Here is an 18,351-nt window from a genome sequence, read left to right as displayed (position 1 = left end):
AAGGCAAAAATCAGCCTTGAGAAATGGGAGACATAGAAAGAAGAAAAATCACTGTCCCTCTGTGACAGTAACTTTTAAAATCACCAAAAGAAAGTGTGCTGGGTCTGAGCAGATCTTCAGGTTAGACAGTGGTCACCCTCCAATCTCCAGTCAGGTGTAGAAACTTCCCTCTCACATTAGAGTTGTCTGCAGATAACAAAGAGACAAGATAATGTCACCATTTCTCTATCACCTTTCTTGGCATCCTGAAGCTGGCTAGGGCCAGAGGACTCCACTCACTGTTCTTTCTGAATGCTGCTGACCTTAGAAAAACTGGGGTCATATTTGATGTCCTTTCATTTAGCTGGAAATCTGAACTAACCTTTGAAAACATGAGGTCTACACAGAGCACAGAGATGGTACGTGCTTTGAACTAAAGCGCTTTCATCATTAGATGAGTGGAAATAGATAAGGACACTGCAGTCACTCTCTTCCGATCACCTTGAACACAATCAGCTTTTGTTTGTGCTAAGTTCATCTGAAAGCATTGTAGTGTTGCTGGAAGTAACATGATAAAAGGAGGCAAAACCCTGCAAGTTTGACCGCCTAGGAGTTTGGCAGACTCTGAGAACATGGACGGCACAGAGTATCAGTGAGAATGTAACATGGTCCACAGCACACATTGGAGGGAATTTGTTAAACCCTAATAGAAGTATGTATATATTTAACCCTTGACTCAGAAATCCCAAACCTAAGAGTTCTTTTCTTAAATGATTCATGCATGAGGTTAGTCCTTGCATGCCGGGATAGCCTGAGGGTGCTTCTTCCCGAGCACTATCTCTGGGTTGGAGAGAACTCAACTGGAGCTGATCTAGGCTGCTGCGTGGGAGAGGAATCAGGAACTCGTGCCGCACTAACTTCGCAGGAGAGAGACTCTGGAACCCTCGGAGCCGGAAAGCAATTTCCAAGTGTCTTTAATCAGAAGAGCAGCTGTTTTTATACTCTCCAAGTAGGGTGGAAACAGGATGTGACATAGAGAGGGTGGAGCGAAAAGTGACTAGTGGAAGATCAGGGTGTGACAAGGAGAGGATCAGGGTGTGACAAGGAGAGGGGGCAGAGCAGGTGAGAATTCTACCACTAAACCACCAATGCCCTGGAGGGAAGGTGGTGCTTTATGTAAATATAAAAGTGATTTATGTAAATAGACCGCTTTGAATGGGATCAAACCAATCCCTATACAGGCATACCGGTGCTTGGTTAAGCAGAAGCCAGGGGGAGCTGGCATACTACCCAACACTTGCATTATCATTTGTAACAGCAAAATATTGGAAACAAAGCAAATAACTAAGAAATAAAGTGTGTGTGGATCCATACAGTTAAACATTCTGTGCTCTATCATTTACTTTATGTGAATCTCTGTAAGAAAATGTCCATTTTTGAACTCTCAGAAAGCTAGAAATGGATCTACCCTATGATCCTGCAATTCCTTTCCTGGGGATAGATCCTAAGGAACCCAACACACCCATCCAAAAAGATCTGTGTACACATATCTTCTTAGCAGCACAATTTGTAATAGCCAACACCTGGAAGCAACCCAGGTGTCCAACAACAGATGAGAGGCTGAGTAAGTTGTGGTCCTATATACACAATGGAATACTACTCAGCTATTAAAACTGGTGACTTCACCAATTTCAGCCGATTTTGCATGGTCCTTGAAAAATTCATGTTAAGTGAAATAAGTCAGAAACAGAAGGATGAATATGGGTGATCTCATGATCAGGCAAAACAAGATCAGAAGAGAAAACACAAGAAGACCCTGAACTATAATTGGCGTATTGCACCAAAGTAAAAGACTCTGGGGTGGGTGGGTGGGGAGAATACAGGTCCAAGAAGGATGACAGAGGACCTAGTGGAGGTTGTACTGCTGTATGGAAAACTGGGAAATGTTATGCATGGACAAACTATTGTATTTACTGTTGAATGTAAAGCATTAATTCCCCAATAAAGAAAATTTTAAAAAAGAGTCAATTTTTTTTCTTTGAGCAATGCATACTGCAGTATGTAAGAATAGAAGAATAAAGAGCCAGTTATTTGCTTCCAGATCTCTCACTGAGGGATACAGTCAGCTGAGATACACCCGTATTCTTGAGCCTAGGAATTAGGTAACATAGGGGAGTCAGGTGGTAGTGCAGCAGCTTAAGTGCACATGGCCTGAAGTGCACAGACCGGCATAAGGATCCTGGTTTGAGCCCCGGCTCCCCACCTTCAGGGGGTCGCTTCACAGGTGGTAAAGCAAGTCTACAGGTGTCTATCTTTCTCTCCCTCTCTGTCTTCCCCTCCTCTCTCAATTTCTCTCTGTCTCTATCCAACAATAAAAATAAGTAAAAATATTTTTAAAAAAGAAATTAGGTAACAATGACATTTATGGTTTTAATTCTATCAGTTCTGCTGCAATTAATAGCTAATACAATTGTCTGTTCATCTTTGTATGATGTAACATATGATGCCTACTGTAAACTCACCACCAGCACAAGAATCAAATGGTGTCCCTTCCTCCATGGCATTCTCCTTGCTGCCTCTACCCAAGATTTTCTTTATTCTTTACTAAAATGACCAGAGTTCCATTCCAGAGTATACTTACTGATCCGGAGTTTACCACTGACCAACTAGTTTCTTGTTTTTAACTTAAAAGGGAAATTTCATATTAGGTGAAATTTTCTATGACTTTTTATATTACTTTTTTAAATATTTATTCCCTTTTGTTGCCTTTATTGTTTTACTGTTGCAGTTATTATCGATGTCGTTGTTGGATAGGACAGAGAGAAATGGAGAGAGGAGGGAAAGACAGAAAGGGGGAGAGAAAGACAGACACCTGCAGACCTGCTTCACCGCTTGTGAAGCGACTACCCTGCAGGTGAGGAGCTCGGGGCTCGAACCGGGATTCTTAATCCGGTCCTTGCACTTTGCATCATGTACGCTTAGCCCACTGCGCTACATCCTGACCCCGAATGTTCAATTTTACTAGGTAATGGCAACAGCTTTCAAAGTGGCTTTACTAGTTTATGCTTCTTCCAGTCGGTCACTTAGGAGATTCCTTACACTGTGGATCACACCCTCTACAGGAAATTTTCAGAATTCTTAAAAATGGGCATAATGTGGAACCTTACTACAGTTTGGATTAGTATTTTCCTTATCAGTAGGAAGATTGAATCTCCTCCTTTTCTTCCTCCTCTTCCTTTTCCCCTTTCTCCTCCTCCTCCTCCTCTTGCCTCCTCCTTTTTTACATTCTTTTGACCAGAACACTCCTCAGTTGTGGCATAGGGTGGTGCCGCGTATTGAATCTGTAACTTCCAAATATTGGGCATGAGATTCTGGTGTGCAAAGCATTGATATCTCCCTGGCTACTTGGTTTTTTGTTTGTTTGTTTGTTTTAGCATTTTTACAGAGAAATTAATAGAGAGGGGTATAGAGAGAACAGGAGAGAGACACCCGCAACACTACTTCACCATTCATGAAGTTTCCCCTGCAATGAGAACTGAAGGGGCTTGAACTCAGGTCCTTGTGCATGATAATGTGTGCACTTTGTAGGGTGTACCATGGCCTACCCCCCTCTCTCCTTGACTTGTAAAAAATATTTTGGGGGTCAACGAAAAAACTCACTTGGATAGTGCGCTGCTTTGCCATGTGTCTAGTCCCCACTGCACTGAAAGAAGATTCAGTACTGTGGTCTCTCACTCTCTCTCACGGCTTCTGTCTCCAAAAACGAATAAAACGAAATAAATAAATAATACCTATATATTAATGCTCTTTCCCTTTTGCAGATTAGGCCTCAAAGACAAAGTAGGGATGTATGAATGACTATGATTCTTTGTAACTTTCCTTTGGGGCTTAATTTCTAGGTCTTTCCTTTCAGATCGTCACTTCTTATTCTCACATGTGTCCTTTCTTGCCATTTCCTTCTAATGTTCTGAATGTTTGACCTTAGAACAACTGTAGTTAGGGAACAAATGGACCAAGACCTACTCTCCTTTCCCCCCAGTTTCTCTCCCTAGAGAACAGCAACCGGGAATTGACTCGTGATGCTGCTAGTTAATTTCACACTAGGATTAGCTCAATGGGGGAGAACTTCGGCTGTTTTCTTTTGCAAGAAGACAGTTTTCTTTTAAATACTTAGAAGTAAAAAAAAAAAAAATCTGCTGAGAACGTTTTCCTTGAACATAGACAGCATTTTAAAATGGTCTGTCATCTGGGTCCTACCACTCTGTCCTGAATCAATATGGTCATAAGCTAGTCATTAACCACTCTGAATTGAAAATGGCTTATCTGTAAAATATAACTAGACTATCTCTTGGGGCCACTTAAACGTTAAAATGTTTTTATTCCAAGAATGAAATGAACTAGCAGACTGATCTGGCCCTTATAGTCATTTCCTTTTCTGTCTATCTTGGTGTCTCTTGTCTCCCTCTTACCAAACTAAACTGACTGATTTTGCTATTAACTTGAAACTTGAGGCTCACAGGGAGAATTTCAGAGAGGGCTGTTTCCTCTTCTTACTTTTGCTTGCCCCTGCATCTCCATACTTGCTACAGTGTCTCGATCCAAAATAGCTACCATTTGTTGGCCAGTTGAATGAATAAAAAAAATGAGTAAGCCAGGCCTTTATTCTTTATTCCCATTTTCATTGTTAATTAGGAGATTATTTGAGGTTAATTTTATTTACAGTAAGGTAATGTTATGAAGACATATATAGTCACCCCAACCAGCTAGGTCAACATTCTGAGACCTAAGGATTAGGTATCAGTATTTTGCAAAAGTTCCTATGGAGTTTAATACTTAGAGTTGAGATTCACTTATTTTATCTCTATTCCAGAAAAATTATAATTTGGTCTTTTTTTTTTTCTTTTTGTGGATTCTCTTTCCCTATTTTCCTTTTGTCCTTTCATTTTTGTCTTAGTTTCTTCTTGTTATAAAGAAATACATTGATCAAACTCTACTCCCCAGAGTATAGAAAAATTCCAACGGGGACAGACCCTCAGGCTGAAGGTAATTGTCTTGCTCTCCCTGGGAATTCCCGATGGCTGGCTTAGAGGGAGACGTCTTCACCTGGCTTTAGTTTATTCAACTGTATAGGGATCCTTTATCTGGCAAGTTGTACAGTGGGTCATGAATGGTTTCTAGAAGGTGAACATTAGGTTTCTTTAAAAATTTAAAGGTGAATTGAGAAGATAATAGCTCCAGGTATAGTCCATTCCTTGCTGTAACTAGTATTATCACATGGGTGGCATCAGGATAAAGTCTCAGCTGTTTGGGATACGAACAGTGGGCATTTTCTTTTCTTTTTTTGTTCTTTTACCACAGTTTTTATTTTGTTTTTATTTTTATTATTTATTTATTGGAGGATTAATGTTTTACAGTCAACACTAAACACAGTATATACACTACTAAATACAGTAGTGTATATACATGCATGACATTTCCCAGTTTTCCACATAACAATACAACCCCCACTAGGTCCTCTACCATCCTGTCCCAGGACCTGAACTCTCCCTCTCCCTCTCCCCACCCCAGAGTCTTTTACTTTGGTGCAATACATTATAGTAGGCATTTTCTTTCTTTTTTAAATTTCTTTATTGGGGAATTAATGTTTTACATTTGAGAGTAAACACAATAGTTTGTACATGCAATAGTGAGCATTTTCTAATGAAAAAGTAGAAAGACAGCCCTAAGAATTTAAGAGTCTGGGGAGTCGGGCGGTGGTGCAGCAGGTTAAGCACAGGTGGCACAAAGCACAGGGACCGGTGTAAGGATCCCAGTTCGAGCCCCCGGCTCCCCACCTGCAGGGGAGTCGCTTCACAGGTGGTGAAGCAGGTCTGCAGGTGTCTTTCTCTCCCCATCTCTGTCTTCCCCTCCTCTCTCCATTTCTCTCTGTCCTATCCAAAAACAACAACATCAATAACCACAACAATGTTAAACAAGGGCAACAAAAAGGGAAAGTAAATAAATAAATATTTAAAAGAAGAAGAAGAAGAATTTCGGAGTCTGGGAGGTTCATCACCCAATCTGGTGCATAAGGGTCCTGATCCCACCTGCAGCAAGGGAGCTAAATGAGTGAGGATGTTTCCATTTCAACCAAATTTTAATTGTTTTGTATTGTGTAGATTATAATAAATGAACAGATCAGTGTTTGTGTGTAATTGATTGCCAAGATCAAATAAAAATTAAATTTCTATAGATAAAAAAGAAAAATTCCAATGGAATTTTATATATAACCCCCCCGCTTGTGTTGTATCAAATGCATATACAAGTAACACTAGGTGATACTGAGCCATTCAATTACAATACATACAAAGACCTACACATTATTTTATGAATACATAGATTTACTATATGCATAATTTATTATATATACAAAGACTGGCAACCTTAAACTATACAGTTGGCAAGGCATCTTGTCAGTAATTATTGTCCTGTAGTGACAAGTACAATTACTAAATTATCTGAAAATATTTCTCTTGTCTTAAAATACAATTCTAAACTTCAAAAATGTTTCATCCAAAGGTGGGTGTATGTAGGGGTGATCAATCAAATAAGTATCATCAGTTAAGTCTAAAAAAATCACTTTTCAGGGCCAGGCAGTGGCACACCTGGCTCAGCGAATATATTACTATGCACAAGGACCCTGGTCCTCACCTGCAGAGGAAAGCTTCATGAGTGGTGAAGCAGGTCTGCCAGTGTCTCTCTGTCTCCTTCCTCTTTATTTCCCCTCCCCTCACAATTTCTCTCTGTCTCTATCTAATAATAATTTTAATATTTTATTTATTTATTTATTTATGAGAAAGATAAGAGAGAGAAAGAACCAGAGATCACTCTGGTACATATGCTGTTGGGGATTGAACTCAAGACCTCATGCTTGAGAGTCCAACACTTTACCCACTGCACCACCTCCTGGACCAGTGCATAATAAATCTTTTAAAACTCGCTTTTGCTGGAGCGAGGAAGTGTCTCCTCAGTAGAACACACACATAGTAATGCACAAGGCCCTGGCAGCACATGTGCATCTCCTCTCTCGCCGTCTTTTCTTCTCTGCTCATTGCCTTTTCTTCCCTTCAATAAAGAACAAAGAGTTGGCCTGGCTGTTCCATCACTGAAGTGATATTTTAAAAAATGACTTTATGGAGCTGAGTGGTAGCACACCTGGTTGAGTGCACATGTTATAATATGCAAGGACCCAGGTTCAAGTCCCTGATACCCGCCTGTAGGGGGAAAGCTTTGTAAGTGGTAAAGAGGTAATTCAGATGTCTCTCTGTCTCTCTTTCTCACTATCTTTCCCATCCCTCTTGATTTCTCTGTCTCTATCCAATTCATTCATTCATTCACTCATTCATTTTAAAAATGACTTTTCACCAACTTGCCAGAAAGACTCAGTCAAGTCATTCTTTCAGAAGTCCAAACACCAGTTCAATTAAAAAAGTCAACTTGAACTTTCATGGAGACTTAAACTAATTTCTTAGAAGTAACTATTAAAAATCCCTCACTTGAACAGCTGTGATGTGGTCCATAAGGTGGCACAGTGGCTAAAGCACTAGACTCTGCAGCATGAGGTCTCAAGATTGATCCCAGGCATTGCATGTGCCAGAGTGATGCTCTGGTTCTCCTCCTCCTCCTCCTCCTCAACACCTCGTCCTCCTGTTCCTCTTCTTCCACTTCATTTTACTTATACTTTTCCTTCTCTTCCTCCTCCTTTTCCACCTCTCTCTGTCATGAATAAATAAATCTTAAGAAAATGGGTGCCAGGTGGTAGCATACCGGGTTAAGCACACATAGTGTGAAGCTCAAGGACCCACAGAAAGATCTGGATTGGAGTTCCTGGTTCCGCACCTGCAGGGGGGTCATTTCACAAGTGGCAAAGCAGGTTTGCAGGTGTCTATCCTCTCTATCTTCCCCTCCTCCCTCAATTTCTCTCTATCCTATCCTATAAAAATAAATAAACAAATAAATAAATAAATCTTAAGAAAATAAAAGTTATCTACCCCACTAGGGAAAGATAGAAATAGGCTGGGGTTATGGATCAACCTGGCAACACCCATGTCCTGCAGAGAAGCAATTACAAAAATCAGAACACCCACCTTCTGCACCCTATAAAAACTTTTGGTCCATGTTAGGGGAAGATGACGAGAGGGCTCTGAACCCCAATTCCATCAGGACCCAGTGAGAGAAGAGGAAAAAAGGAGAGACACTGGTAAGTAGTAATAGGTGTAGGTGTGACTTAGAAAGGAAGAGAAGGGGGGAGTCGGGTGGTAGCGCAGCAGGTTAAGCAAATGTGGCACAAAGTGCAAGGACCGGTGGAAGGATCCCAGTTCAAGCCCCCAGCTTCCCACCTGCAGGGGAATCACTTCACAAGTGGTGAAGCAGGTCTGCAGGTGTCTTTCTCTCCCCCCTCTGTCTTCTCCTCCTCTCTCCATTTTCTCTCTGTCCTATCCAACAACAATGACATCAATAATAACAACAATAACTACAAAAACAAAAGAACAAGGGTAACAAAAGAAAATAAATAAGTATTAAAAACTTATTTTTTTAGGATGAAATCGTATCCTTTTTTTTTTCTTTTCTTTCTTTTTATTTAAGAAAGGCTTAATTAACAAAACCATAGGGTAGGAGGGGTACAACTCCACACAATTCCCACCACCCAATCTCCATATCCTACCCCCTCCCCTGATAGCTTTCCCATTCTCTATCCCTCTGGGAGTATGGACCCAGGGTCATTGTGGGTTGCAGAAGGTAGAAGGTCTGGCTTCTGTAATTGCTTCCCCGCTGAACATGGGCGTTGACTGCTCAGTCCATACTCCCAGTCTGCCTCTCTCTTTCCCTAGTAGGGTGTGTCTCTGGGGAAGCTGAGCTCCAGGACACATTGGTGGGATCTTCAATCCAGGGAAGCCTGGCCAGCATCCTTATGGCATCTGGAACCTGGTGACTGAAAAGAGAGTTAACATACGAAGCCAAACAAATTGTTGAGCAATCATGGATCCAAAGCTTGGAATAGTGGAGAGGAAGTGTTGGGGGGGTACTCATTGCAAACTCTAGTGTACTTCTGCTTTCAGGTATATATTTTGCAGTAGTTTATGGATACGTGTGAACATATGCTCTCTCTCACAGAAACTGGTCTATATCTAGGTTTTGGGACTTTGTTAGAAAGTGAACCACCTGAGATGGAATTAGAGTATACTATGAAAGGAAAGGTCTCACCCGAGTAATGAAGCTGAAGGGTTGTCATTCCACACGTGAAGTCTCTGGACACAGTCTGAAGTGAAGCATGTTGAGGTGGCCATCGTTGCGTTGATTAAAAACATTTTTTTTTTAAAGGAAGAGAAGGCAGGACCATAGAAAAATGGGCAAAAGCATAACAGATAGTTACGGAAATGATAGTCAACCCATTTGGGAGAACTGCTGCAGTTTCCAGTGGAGGGACTGGAGACACAACTCTGGTGGTGGGAACAGTGTGGAATTATATCCCTGTTATCTTATAATTTTGTAAATCAATAATAAAAATAATTGGAAAATAATAAAGGCTATTATGATGAGACCCACAGATGAACAGATCCTTTAAAACCAATTTTTCCAACAAAAGACTATATATCTAACATGGGGAGGAAAGGTCCTACTACTCACCTAGCAATACAGAAACACTGGTAGGAATTTACTTGGTTGAAAAGAATTTGTGAAAGACAATCTGAGAAGATCAAGTGGTTAGGAAAGCTCATGTAAAGTCACTTCCCAGAAGCTGATATTCACATAAGAGAGATGTCATTGTCAACGGCTTCAGTGGCAGAGTGATTTCTCAAAATTATCCTGGTTGAAGTCAATCAGAAGAACTTGCTCTGGTGTTTTCTATTCTTTGAAGTCATGCCACAAACAAACATCTGTAATAAATTTGTTCGAACATTAGAGGCCTGCTGTAACTATGCTGGGAGTCCTAGGTTTAAAGTGCATGACAAAAATAAAAGGATATGCTGATGTCGAAGAGAATCGAAGTTTCTTTTTCTAGGAAAAATAAAAACTGGAAATCTAAACAAAGAACAACTCTACAAAAATCTCTCCGTGAAGAGAGACAAGACTTTAGTGACTAAAGGATCAGACATAGCAGTCCAACACGCTTCACCTGAATCCCAGCTATGCTAGTACGCAGTAGTGTAACACTGGGAAAATTATGTAATTTGCTCCTGGGACTTTGGTTTTCTTATTTATAAAATGGGAAGAACAATCATATCTACATCAATGAAAAAATTTTGAATATGAGCATGAACATAAAATACTGAGAGTAGTAATTGGTATATGGGTTTTTTTAAATGGGGGATTAATGTTTTATATTCAACAGTAAACACAACAGTTTGTACATGCATAACATTTCTCAGTTTTCCACATAACAATACAACCCCTACTAGGTCCTCTGTCATCCTTTTTGGACCTGTTCTTTCCCCCCCCACCTACTATATAATAATATAATATATAATACTATATAATTGGTATATAGTAAACTTACAACATTCTTCACTATTTGACTCCAAGTTCTCCTAATACCAAAGCAATAAAAAAATAGATATAAAGTTCTTTTGCTTCTTATACTTTTGGTGGAACAGCTGCTTGAACTCCAGAATAAATTGTATAATTTTCCCAAATAGCGTAAGCATGTATACGCATACAAAATAATTGAAGTGCTTTAATGTTTGTGAATATTATGGAGATGCTGTTTTTAGAATGTTGCAAGTCATGTGGTTAGAACTTACCATTTTATTTTATTAACATTTATTTATATGTTTATTTATTCCCTTTTGTTGCCCTTGCTTTATTGTTATAGTTATTATTGATGTCATCGTTGTTGGATGAGAGAGAAATGGAGAGAGGAGGGGAAGACAGAGAGGGGGAGATAAAGACACCTGCAGATCTGCTTCATCGCCTGTGAAGCGACTCCCCTGCAGGTGGGGAGCTGGGGGCTCCAACCGGGATCCTTACACTGGTCCTTGCACTTGGCACCACGTGCTCTTAACCCACTACACTACTGCCTGACTCTCACCATTTTTTAAAAAAGATTTATTTATTAACAAGAGAGACAGAGAATCAGCATATCAGTTTGACACATGCAGTGCCAGGGATCAAACTATGGTATGTACCTAATACTTTTATACTTGCAAGTCCTTTGCTCTACTGCTGTGCAACTTACAGGGTCCTTATCACTTCAATTTAAAGAGAAATTTATTCCATTTTCAAGGTGTCATTTTCGTGACAGCAAAAGATACCACCACTGAAACAAAGCGACCCCTTATAGAATGGGAGATCTTTATATGCCATACATCAGACAAGATGCTCATAACCAAAATATATAGAGAGCTCACCAAACTCAACAAGAAAACAAATGAACCATCCAAAAATGGAGAGAGGATATGAACAAAACATTCACCATGGAAGAGATCCAAAAGGCCAACAGACATGAAAAAAGGCATTGGAAAAAGTTCCAAGTCATTGATTGTTAGAGAAATACAAATAAACGCCCATGTTCAGTGGGGAAGCAATTATAAAAGCCAGACCTTCAACCTTCTGCACCCCACAATGATCTTGGGTCCATACTCCCAGAGGGTTAAAAAATAGGGAGGCTATCAGGGGAGGGACTGGTATATGGAGGTCTGGTGGTGGGAATTTTGCGAAGCTGTACCCCTCTTATCCTATGATTTTGTCAATGTTTCCTTTTTATAAATAAAAAATTTTTTAAAAAAACAATGAGATACCACTTCACTTCTGTGAGAATGTTATATATCAGAAAAGGTAACAGCAACAAATGCTGGAGAGGTTGTGGGGACAAAAGAACCCTCCTACACTGCTGTTGAGGATGCAAATTGGTCCAGCTCCTGTGGAGAACAGTCTGGAGAACTCTCAGAAGGCTAGAAATGGACCTACCCTATGACCCTGCAATTCCTCTCCTGGGGATGTATCCTAAGGAGCCAAACATACTCATCCAAAAAGACTTGTGTATTGTTGTTAAAATTCAGAGGCTCTAGCTGGCCAGGCTAGCTTCACGGGCGGGTAACAGAGACGCGGAGACAATGGCTGGGCAGGGAAGCTGTATTTCTTTATTCAGGAACAATGATTCATAAACTAAGACAAACTAATCACCAAACAGAACTCTGCTGTCTCTTTGCCGCGGCGCAAGCACTCTCTCTTACTCTCCAACTCTGCAACTCTCTCTCTCTTACTCTGTAACTCTCCAACTCTGGAACTCTCTAACTCTGGCGGGGTTCCTTGGGGCGGGGCCAAGCAGGCCCGCGAAACTAACTGGACTGATCCAATTCTCTTGGTGGGGGAGAACTACCCAATGTAAAGCATACAATAGTGTATAGCTAGGTTCATAGCAGCAAGATTTGTAATAGCCAAAACCTGGAAGCAACCCAGGTGTCCAACAACAGATGAGTGGCTGAATAAGTTCTGGTCTATATACATAGTGGAATACTACTCAGCTATTACAAATGGTAAATTCACCTTCTTCACCTCCTCTTGGATGGAGCTTGAAGGAATCATGTTAAATGAGATAAGTCAGAAAGACAAGGATGAATATAGGATGATCTCACTCATAGACAGAAGTTGTAAAATTCTACCATGACATCAACCTGCCTTCCTTGGGCACTAATGTGTCCTGGAATCCCACTTCCCCAGAACCCTACCCCACTAGGGAAAGATGGAGACAGGCTGGGAGTATGGATCAACCTATCAACACCCATGTCCACGGGAGAAGCAAGAACAGAATTCAGACCTCCCACCTTCTGTACCCCATAGACATCTTTGGTCTATACTACCGGAGGGATAAAGAATAGGGAAGCTTCTAGGGAGTTGCGGGGTAGCACAGCGGGTTAAATGCAAGGACCAGCTTAAGGATCCCGTTTCGAGCCCCTGGTTCCCCACCTTCCGGGGAGTCGCTTCACAGGCGGTGAAGCAGGTATCTATCTTTCTCTTCCTCGCCTCTCTCCATTTCTCTCTTTCCTATCCAACAACAATGACATCAATAATAACTACAACAATAAAACAACAAAGGCAACAAAAGGGAATAAATTTTTAAAAAGAATAGGGAAGCTTCCAATGGAGGTGATGAGATATGGCATTCTGCTGGTGGAAATTGTATGAATTGTACCCCTTTTATCCCACAATCTTGTTAATCACTATTAAATCACTAATAATAAATAAATAACTTGAAAAATAAGAAAACACAAAGCAGAATTTGGACTGGGTTTGGTGTATTACATCAAACTAAAACTCGGGTGGGGAGGGTTCAGGTCCTGGAACATGATGGCAGAGGAGGACCTAGAGGGGGCTGAATTGTTATGTGGAAAGCTGAGAGATGTTACACATGTGCAAAGTACTGTATTTTACTGTTGAGTATAAACCATTAATCCCCCAACAGAGAAAAATAATGATAAAATTAGGTTGTAGGGGAAAAAGAAAATGAAAACATAATAAATACAACTTTTTATAAACTCTGAATGAATAAGATTTTGGAATTTACCTTTACTTTTTCTCTGAAAATAGAGAAAAGCCAGAACCAAATAAATTTCTTTACCAAATAAATTTTCCAAGTATTATAAATATGTCTAGTGTCCTAATAACATAATAAAATACATCATATAATTAAAAAAAGAAACTGGGTTATACAAATAAGACAAAAAAAAGGGTTATCAGCTTTAATGGGACTTTCTTTTCAATAGTGGATAGAAATGCAACAGTAGTATTTAAATGAAAAGCTCTTAACAGGTTTGTATGAGAGAGCAAATTCTAAAAACAAATACAGCCACACCCTTCTGTGGATTGCTACAATATAACCTCCTGCAGCCATGGATGCCAATGAGAAGCCCAGCTTTATTGATTGGTTTCTCAGGATAGTTAGAATCTTTTGTCTTGCCCGTTTCTTTCCCTCAGGTCCCATTTATTATTGCAAAATTTCTGCTGCTTCATTGTTTCTCTTTGTTCTACTTTCTGGAGGCTTGGTTGTTAAAACCATATTGGATGATAGGTAAGATTCTAGGCTCTGGGATCAGACAGTCTAAACTCCAAAGCTTACTTCATCGCCTCCTAGTTGTATGCCTCTGGGCAAATTACTTAACTTTTGAGTGCCTTGGTGTCTTCATTGGTAAAGTACATATAGTGTCTATATGCATTGTTGTGGTATGGTACATTTAATCAGAATTCAGGAAACTACTCTTAATCATCTTTAATCATCTTCTTTTTAAAAAAAATTTAAAAAATATTTATTCCCTTTTGTTGCCCTTGTTGTTTTCTTGTTGTAGTTATTACTGTTGTTGTTATTGTTGTTGGATAGGACAGAGAGAAATGGAGAGAGGAGGGGAAGACAGAGAGGAGGAGAGAAAGATAGACACCTGCAGACCTGCTTCTCTGCCTGTGAAGTGACTCCCCTGCAGGTGGGGAGCCGGGGCCTCGAACCGGGATCCTTACGCTGGTCCTTGTGCTTTGTGCCACCTGCGTTTAGCCTGCTGCGCTGCCGCCCTATTCCCGTAATCATCTTCTTTAGAGTTGAATACTTTTTCTTGCCTGTCGACATGGGTTATGATGATGGTATATAGGTAGAAGTAACCATATGTCAGTTCTCAGCCTGGTCCTCTTGCCTTCTTCTCATCACTACCAGAAGAGCCTGACCTAGATTAGTCAACCCACAGCAGACCTGCTGTCTGAGGAAAAGATAATAAAAGGTGACTGCAAGTTATTGGGCTTGTCTTTGAGTTGGGCCGTTAAAAATATGTGTTAGACATAGCCAGTGCTCTGCTCAGTTAACGCGTCTTATTGTCATTATCCTATTAGTATCATTATCACCATTGCTATTTTTTTTGGGGGGGATAGAGATACCCATGATCTATCTTGTGATTTAGACAACAGTGTCAGAGCGCACATAATGAGCACTAGTCACCACTGGCAGCCTCATAGCTGCTGGAGTTGGCAGTCACTGGTGTTTGATCTTCTTGAGACTTGCTCCTCTCTCTACCTCTGCTCGTGGCTGACTTGACTGTATCTTCTCCCTCCTGTGGCCTTTTCAGTCTCTTATCTAGTTGGGGGAGGGGTTTGTAAAAACTTGTTTCTTAAGTGTTGTATGCTTTACATTGGGTAGTTCTCCCCCACCGAGAGAATTAGATCAGCTTCACGGCGGGTAACAGAGACGCGGAGACAATGGCTGGGCAGGGAAGCTGTATTTCTTTATTCAGGAACAACGATTCATAAACTAAAACAAACTAATCACCAAACTTGAAGGCAGACAAGCTGGAGTATGCAGAGATTTGTGCAGAGATCGCAACCTGCAATTCCTAGAAGTGAAGCTGAGAGGGAAGCCACCTCCGGATGGTGAAACCCCCCCCCCCCAACAACTAAGACAGTACAGATTTAAATTCGTGTTTAAAATGACATGTCTTTGTAACAAAGGTTTCTCTCCTAGTGTATTAATGACTATGTTTATGTGTATGTTTAAAGTTTGGTAAACAGTAACTTTAAGGCTAAATTCTTACTAGACAAAGTTAAATGAAAAAGGTTTTCGGGGGCTGGGCGGTGGCGCAGAGGGTTAAGCGCAAGTGGCGCAAAGCACAGGGACCGGCGTAAGGGTCCCGGTTCGAGCCCCCGGCTCCCCACCTGCAGGGGAGTCGCTTCACAGGCGGTGGAGCAGGTCTGCAGGTGTCTATCTTTCTCTCCCCTTCTCTGTCTTCCCCTCCTCTCTCCATTTCTCTCTGTCCTATCCAACAACGAATTGCGTCAACAAGGGCAATAATAATAGCCACAGCGAAGCTACAACAAGGGCAACAAAAGGGGGAAAAAATGGCCTCCAGGAGCGGTGGATTCATGGTGCAGGCACCGAGCCCAGCAATAACCCTGGAGGAGGAAAAAAAAGAAAAGAAAAAAAAAAAAGTTTTCAATGTAATTCTCATAAAGATAAAATTAACTTACATTTAAAGTCTGAGGTAAAAATTAGTTAACAATCAATATATTTTAACTAAGTTGATCTAAACAAAAGGTTAAAAGACGTTGTTGATATGTAAAAGTCTCAAATTCCTTCTCTATTAAAAATATGCTAATAACAAGTTTTGTTTCATAGTAAGTAAATTGCAGCCAGCTGCCTTTGGGACTCTAGGCCGTTCCCCGCCCCCATGCAAATGCCCGTCAAGGCAAGTACGCCCCCCAGAGGCAAGAAATGTTTTTTTTTTAAGCTGATAAAGTTTTGCCCACAGAGGCAAAAAATGGCCGGCCCCCTCAGGCCTTCCCTTGGCAGCACACTAGTTCTTGTTACTTGCTTACATGTTTCTCCATGTTTGTGCCAGTTTCTTTTTTAAAAATGCCTGTACGATATATGTTTCTGTTCACCCCACACCCTTGATACTGTAGTCATTTAGTTAAAAAGAAAAGGGGGAATTGTTGTATGCTTTACATTGGGTAGTTCTCCCCCGCCGAGAGAATTAGATCAGTCCAGTTAGTTTCGCGGGCCGCTTGGCCCCGCCCCGAAGGAACCCCGCCAGAGTTCCAGAGTTCCTGAGTTGCAGAGTAAGAGAGAGTGCTTGCGCCGCTGCAAAGAGACAGCAGAGTTCTGTTTGGTGATTAGTTTGTCTTAGTTTATGAATCGTTGTTCCTGAATAAAGAAATACAGCTTCCCTGCCCAGCCGTTGTCTCCGCGTCTGTTACCCGCCGTGAAGCCAACCCGGCCGGCTAGAGCCGCCAAATTTTTAACAACACATAAGCATGTATATATACACCCCAAGATTTTAACTTTGTTGTTTGTGTATGCTTTAGTTTCTACTACAGTTGAAAACTGAAACGGAGGTCTTTTATGTATCTTTTATTTTTTATAATTAATTTCAGGTTTTTTAAAAAAAGTTATTTGATAGAACAAATAAGTTCACCTGCAGGATTTCTGTACTGTTTGTGAAGCTTCCCCCCTGCAGGTGGGGATTGGGGACTTGAACCTGGGTCCTTGCATGTTGTAATGTGTGTGCTCAACCAGGTTGCCACCGTGCAGCCCTAAGCCTGAGGTTTATATGGAAGTTAAATGCAGTTTGCTAAAAACAAAATGTGTTCATTAAGATGCTCTCCATCACTGTGTACATAATAACATCAAGTCAACAAATATTTACTGGCATCTGCTCTTTATCTTGTACTGATGCGTGACATATAAACGATGTGTCTTACTTTATTAATTCTGTGACACACAGTTCTTCACCACATTTTGACATCTCAGATATCAAGTTGCAGAAGCTACTATAATTCCATCCTGACATCCCCAGGCAGACGACCTCACCAATGTGTCCTGGGACCTCCCCTCCCCAGAGCCCTGCCCCACTAGGGAAAGATAGAAACAGGCTGGGGGTCTGGATGAACCTGCCAATGCCCATGTCCAGCAGAGAAGCAATTGCAGAAGCCAGAACTCTCACCTTCTGCACCCCATGAAGAATTCTCCCAGGGAGTTGGGCAGTAGCGCAACGGGTTAAGCACACCACGTGGCACCAAGCGCAAAGACTGACATAAGGATCCTGGTTTGAACCCCCAACTCCCCACCTGCAGGGGAGTCCCTTCACAGGCGATGAAGCAGGTCTGCAGGTGTCTATCTCTCCTCCTCTCTGTCTTCCCCTCCTCTCTCTATTTTTCTCTGTCCTATCGAACGATGACATCTGTAACAACAACAATAATAACTACTACAACAATAAAAAAACAGCAAGAGCAACAAAAGGGGAAATAAATATTAAAAAATTTAAAAAATAAAAAAAAAATTCCTAGAGGGGTAAACAATAGGGGAAGTAAACCAGAGGGCTTTGTACCTCCATTCCACCAGGAACTGAAGTTTTTGTCACCAGGAATCCTGTTTTTATATCATCACTGAAAGGGAAGTGAATCTGGAAAATGCCAAAGAAAGCCAGGCACTGTTTCTCTTATCTGAGAGAGAAGAGGGGAAAACGAAAGACACCCAGATGTAGTAATAGGTATGAAAGCAAGTGAAGGCAGGGCTATTGAAAAAATGGGGGGTGGTATATACACATATATATAGGTAGATAGTTATAGAGTCAGGCCTTATCAGTGACCTTGAGAGAACTACGGCAGTTTCCAGTGGAGGGAGAGGATGGGACACAGAACTCTGGTGGTGGGAACTGTCTGGAATTATACCCCTCTTATTTCACAAATCAATATTAAATCACTAATAAAAAACAGTATGGAAACTATTTGTTTCCTCAAACAAATAAAAATATAAATAGCTTATGATACAGAAATACCACTATCAGGCACTACCAGGCAGAGAGAGACAGAGAGAGAGAAAGGAAAAAAAGAAAACCAAACAGTCTCAAGGTTTTTTGAGAA

Source organism: Erinaceus europaeus, chromosome 4 (genome assembly GCF_950295315.1).
Source record: "Erinaceus europaeus chromosome 4, mEriEur2.1, whole genome shotgun sequence".
NCBI lineage: Eukaryota > Metazoa > Chordata > Mammalia > Eulipotyphla > Erinaceidae > Erinaceus > Erinaceus europaeus.
This window is presented reverse-complemented; position numbering follows the sequence as displayed.